We start from the raw sequence: 6,000 nt of genomic DNA, 5'->3' as shown, positions 1-6,000 counted from the left end.
ATGGGAATTGGGAATGTGCCCTCCCACCCCGAGGGCAGGGCTGGGTGGGATATTGGGAATTGGGAATTGTTCCAGAGCAGGCCCTGGAATGGATTTCCCCTCCCTGGAAGTGTCCCTGGACAGGGCTTGGAGCAGCCTGGGATGGTGGGAGGGGTCCCCCCATGGAGTGGAGGGGATTTAAGGTCCCTCCCACCCCAAACCGTGCTGGGATTTATAATTCAATTAATAGAGAGGTAATCAGATTTAATTATGATTATTCCTTAAGTGCTTTCCCAGCAGAGGAACAGGGAGCACACAGCTCTGAACAGACAGGGGGAGAATCAGTGCCAGTGGGACCTTCCCACCCTAAAAACTGAAATATTTCACTCACAAATCCAACAACAAACAGGGCAACGAAAGCCTGGGGATTCAGAGCAACCACCAAAGTCACACTCCGTGCTCTGGCAGAGCAATTTCCCATTTTAGGGTGGTCCCAGATATGGAAAACCCTCCTGGACCAGCCCACAGCGAACTCACCCAGCAGCAGCAGGAGGAGAAATCCCAGCCCTGGCAGCAGAGGAGACATTTCTGGGCAGGTCTGCAGGAACAACCAACCAGGAATAAATAAATAAAAACCAAACAGCACAGGTCTTCAGGAGAGCCGCGGGAATCAGTTCAGAAAGGAAAAACCAAAGAGAAATAAATAAATAAAAACCAAAGAGCACAGGTCTTCAGGAGAGCCACGGAAATCAGTTCAGAAAGGAAAAACCAAAGAGAAATAAAGGAATACCAACCTCAAACCCAGAGGAGGAAAGGTAAAGGCCAGGTGGAAATCTGGACACCCCGACAGCTTTCACAAACCCCCAAATGAGCCCCAAAAATTGGGAAAAACTCCTGAGGTGAGGGGGGGGGGGACGGGAAAACAGAGGGAGAATTTGGAGTTATTGAAGGCACCACGCCCTGAGCTGGGTCTGGGGTGGCAGAGGGACAGGAGGTGGCAGAGAAAGAGGAAGTGACCCGGGGGGGTGGCAGAGGGACAGGGGGTGGCCCAGGGGCAGGTGGCACTGGGACAGAGGGTGGCAGAGGAAGTGACCCAGTGGGGTGGCAGAGGGACAGGAGGTGGCTCAGTTTGGTGGCGCAGGGCCAGGAGGTGGCAGAGGGGCAGAAGGTGGCCCGGGTGGGTGGCAGAGGGACAGGAGGTGGCCCGGGTGGGTGGCGCAGGGCCAGGAGGTGGCCGTGCCCGCCCGGAGGGGACCCTGTGGCGCTCACCTGTGCCCGTGCCGGTCCCTGGCACGCTCGGGCACCGCGGGCTCCTTTTGACGGGGGAACCGGGGCGTGGCCCGGGTGCTGCATCCCGGGATGGAGCGGGACACGCCCCGGGCACGGAACGGGGCCGGGAGCACAGAGGGGATGGAGAGGGGGCCGGGCACCCCCTGGGCTCCGGGATGGAACACCGGGGATGGAAGCGGGCAATCCCCGGGCATGGAGCGGGAGTCGGGCATTCCTAGGCTCCCGGGAGCGCAAAGGGGATGGAACGGCAGCCGGGCATTCCCTGGGCATGGAGCGGGAACCGGGCACTCCCTGGGCTCCGGGAGGGCAAAGGGGATGGAGCTGGGCACTCCCTGGGCATGGAGCTGGGCTCGGGCACTCCTGAGCTCCGGGATGGAACACAGGGGACGGAACGGCAGCCGGGCATTCCCTGGGCATGGAGCGGGAACAGGGCACTCCCGGGCTCTGGGAGCACAGAGAGGATGGAGAAGGAGCAGAAAGGGGATGGAGAGGGAGCTGGGCACTCCTGGGCTCCGGGAGCACAGAGGGGATGGAACGGCAGCCGGGCATTCCCTGGGCACGGAGCAGGAGCCGGGCACTCCCTGGGCACGGAGCTGGAGCCCGGCATTCCTGGGCACGGAGCAGGAGCCGGGCATTCCCTGGGCACGGAGCTGGAGCCCGGCATTCCCTAGGCACGGAGCAGGAGCCGGGCATTCCTGGGCACGGAGCAGGAGCCGGGCATTCCTGGGCACGGAGCAGGAGCCGGGCACTCCCTAGGCATGGAGCTGGAGCCGGGCACTCCCTGGGCACGGAGCAGGAGCCCGGCATTCCTGGGCACGGAGCAGGAGCCGGGCACTCCCTAGGCATGGAGCTGGAGCCGGGCACTCCCTAGGCATGGAGCTGGAGCCGGGCATTCCCTAGGCATGGAGCTGGAGCCGGGCATTCCTGGGCACGGAGCAGGAGCCCGGCGTTCCCTGGGCATGGAGCTGGAGCCGGGCATTCCCTGGGCACGGAGCAGGAGCCCGGCATTCCCTGGGCTCTGGGAACACCGAGGGGATGGAGCAGGAGCCGGGCACTCCCTGGGCACGGAGCTGGAGCCGGGCATTCCTGGGCACGGAGCTGGAGCCGGGCACTCCTGGGCTCCGGGAACACCGAGGGGATGGAGCAGGAGCCGGGCACTCCCTGGATTGCAGGAGCACAAGGGAGCTGCAGGACGAACCCCTGCGGGACAACCCCGGGGCTCTTGGGCAATACCAGGACCCGCAGCCAGCCGGGTCTGTCTGTCTGTCCGTCCGTCCGTCCCTGGCCGGATTACGGCAGCCGGGGCCGGGCAGCGCTCCCCGCAGCCCCGGGCAGGGTTGGGCACCCGCGATCCATTCGGTGCCCGGAGCTGCCCGAGAATGCCCGGGTGTGCCAGGCAGCCCCGGCCGGGAGAGCCACGGGGAGGTTTGGGCAGGCGGGATGGGGGATGGAGCTGTGCCAGGGGTCAGGAGGGGTTTTGGGAAAGGTTCATCCTCAGGAAAATGAACAGATCCCCAGGAACAGCCCGAGAGCTCCAGGGATGGGATTTATTGGGATACAACCGCTGTGATCCCTCCCCGCTCAGGATGTTCCATGATTGCAGATCCTGTGGGTGTCAGGCTGGGAGCTCCGTGCCTTCGGGTTCATCTCAGGGGAATTTGACATCCTCAGATTTGGAAAAAAACCCCAAACAAACAACAAAAAAAAACCCCAAAACCAAACCAAACCAAACAAAAAAAAAAAAAAAAAAAAAAAACCAACAAAACCCCCCCCCCAAAAAAAAAAAAAAAAAACCAAAACCAAACCAACAAACAAACAAAAAAGCACAACAAAAAAACCCCAAACAAAAAAAAAACCACCCCAAAAAACCCCAAACAAAAAAACACCCCAAAAAAAAATAAAAACCCCCAAAACAACAAACAAACAACAAAGGAAAAAAAAAACCAACAAAAAACCCAATTAAAAAAAAACCAAACAAAAAAACCCCAAAAAACCCAACCAAACAAACAAAAAAAAAAATCAAAAACAAACAAAAAACCCCCTAAAAACAAAACAAAAAAGAAACCAAAAACCAACCAAACAAAAAACCCACCGAAAAATAAAACCCCAACCAACCAAAAAAAAAATCCAAAAAAACCAAAACAAAACAAAAAAAAAAAAAACAAAGGCAAAAAACCCCAACCAAATGAATAAAAAAACATTTAAAAATCGCTGTTTTCTCCCTTTCTGGGTGTTTCTCCAGGCGGGTTTTTGCCAAGCCCGGCTCGGCGCTGGCCCGGGCCTGCCCGTTCCTGCCATCCATAATCGGTGTCCCCGTCCCCTCCCGGTGCCACCACACCCCGCGGGTCCCAGCGCTCTGCAGGTCCCTCCCAGCCCTCTGGAATTCCGGCAGTCACCAACAAACGCGGCTGCTCTGACTCAGACACTGCCCCAAACCCCGTCCCAAAGCACCGAGCCCGCAGGAGCCACCAGCACTTCGCAATTAGGGTAATTAGTAATTAATTAGTAATTAGTCACAGGGCTGGAGCTCCGGGCAAGAGGCCTCTGGGATCCTCCAGAAACCTCCAGTTCTGGTTTCAGGGCCCAGAACTCTGGGGTTTGGCATTTTTGGCACTTTTTGGGGATTTCAGAGCTGACTTGGAATAAAAAAAAATCCCATTTAATTCACCCTATGACAACCAGCCGTGCAGAGTATGTGAGAGGGTTTTTGGAGCTCACCTGGAATAATAAAAAAAAAAAAAAAATCCCATTTAATTCACTCCATGACACATCAGCCCTGCAGGGTCTGTGAAGGGGATTTAGGGCTCACCTGGAATAAAATGTACCCTTTAATTCACCCCATAACCCTGCAGGGTCCATGAGGAGCATTTTGGAGCTCACCCGGAATAAAAAAAAAATCCCATTTAATTCACCCCATGACACACCAGCCCTGCAGAGTCGGTGAGAGGCATTTTGGACCTCACTTAGAACAAAAAATCCCCTTTAATTTACCCCATAATCCTGCAGGGTCAGTGAGGAGTATTTGGGGTCTCACCTGTAATAAAAATCGCCTTTAATTCACCCCATGCCACACCAGCCCTACAAGGGTCTGTGAGGGGGATTTTGGAGCTCATCTGGAATAAAAAAATCCCCTTTAATTCACTCACCCCATGCCACACCAGCCCTGCCTCTGCCTCCCAGATGCTTTTTCCCAAAAAATCTTCTCCCAGTTCTGCACCAGGGCCCTCCCTGGCTGGGAGGGAAGGGTGGGACACCCCAAAACGGGGAGAACAGCCCCAAAACGGGGGAGAACAGCCCCAAAACGGGGGGGAACAGCCCCAAAACGGGGGGGAACAGCCCCAAAACGGGGGGGAACAGCCCCAAAACGGGGGGGAACAGCCCCAGAATGGGCCCGAGCGTGCCGGGCTGGGCAGGCCGAGCTCAGCCAGGTGTGCCAGGGACAATAAATCCCGCCCGGTCCCCTCGGGCACGCCCAGACAAAGGCGACAAAGGGGCTTTGTGCTGGCCCGGCTAAGCCGGGGCTGGGTAAGGGGTGAGCAACGAGGCTCAATTTCAACTTTTAAAAGCTGAACAAGGGATAAAATCCAGCAAACTGCCAAAAGCACAGCAATAGATATAGCAAATTTCCTTATGTACTTTTAAATTGCACTGTTTAAATGCATATTCATAGGCATTACATATCTATATTTTTAATATATTTATATATATTTATATATTTTAATATATTCTTAATATATTTTTATGTTAAATCTAAATTATAATAAATATTATAATGATATTTATAAATTATAAATTTATAATAATTATAATATAAATTATTATAATAAATAATGTGCATCTAATTTATATTTATATAATTTATATAAAAATATAGACATCTAGACATATAAATTTATATTTGAATTATATAATAATATAAATATAAAATATATTGCATTATAAATATCTTATAATTATAGCATAAATGCATAATTTTATATGTATTTTAAATATATGTATGTAATTTAATATATTATAATGTGTATGTAATTTATTTATATATATTATAATATATGTGTAATTTAAATATAATATAATGTATTTAAATTTAAATATATATAATATATAAAAATATATAATATATAAATATATATTTATAGTTTATTACATATAAATATATAATTTAAATATATTATAAATATTTTATAATATGGTTATCATATAAATATATAATATAATGTATATGTCTATATAATATGTATTATTTCTATTATATATATAAATATTTGAGGGTTTTCTTCAATATGTCCTGGGAATTCTTTAGTTTTGTTTCACCTCTGACTCCTTTGATTTTTGAGACACATGGATGCCATTTCCTCACAAAGTGGATGCTGATTTTTCACAACAATCCGTTTGTTCTGGGAGTTCCCTGCATTTCACATTCCAACACCTCATCCTGGGTTTTCCTCCTGAAAAACCTGAATTTTTCTCCTGGGAGTGAAAGAGCTCCAGCAGGGATGGGGGACAGGGCTGCTCCAGTGCCACCCTTGTGCAGGAGCTTTCCCAGCAGCTTTTTGCGAAGAGCATCCACGTGGAAAGAATTCCCTACCAAGGTCATTGACAGAGAAACCAATAAAGAAAGAAGGAAAATTAAGAGAAACCTGCAATTCTCTATTCCAGTTCTATATTCTCTATTCCCTTTGTTTGTCATTCACGACCAATGGGCAAAGTTAAATTTATGAGTTTTATAAG

This window comes from Zonotrichia albicollis, chromosome 16 (genome assembly GCF_047830755.1).
Source record: "Zonotrichia albicollis isolate bZonAlb1 chromosome 16, bZonAlb1.hap1, whole genome shotgun sequence".
Lineage (NCBI taxonomy): Eukaryota > Metazoa > Chordata > Aves > Passeriformes > Passerellidae > Zonotrichia > Zonotrichia albicollis.
This window is presented reverse-complemented; position numbering follows the sequence as displayed.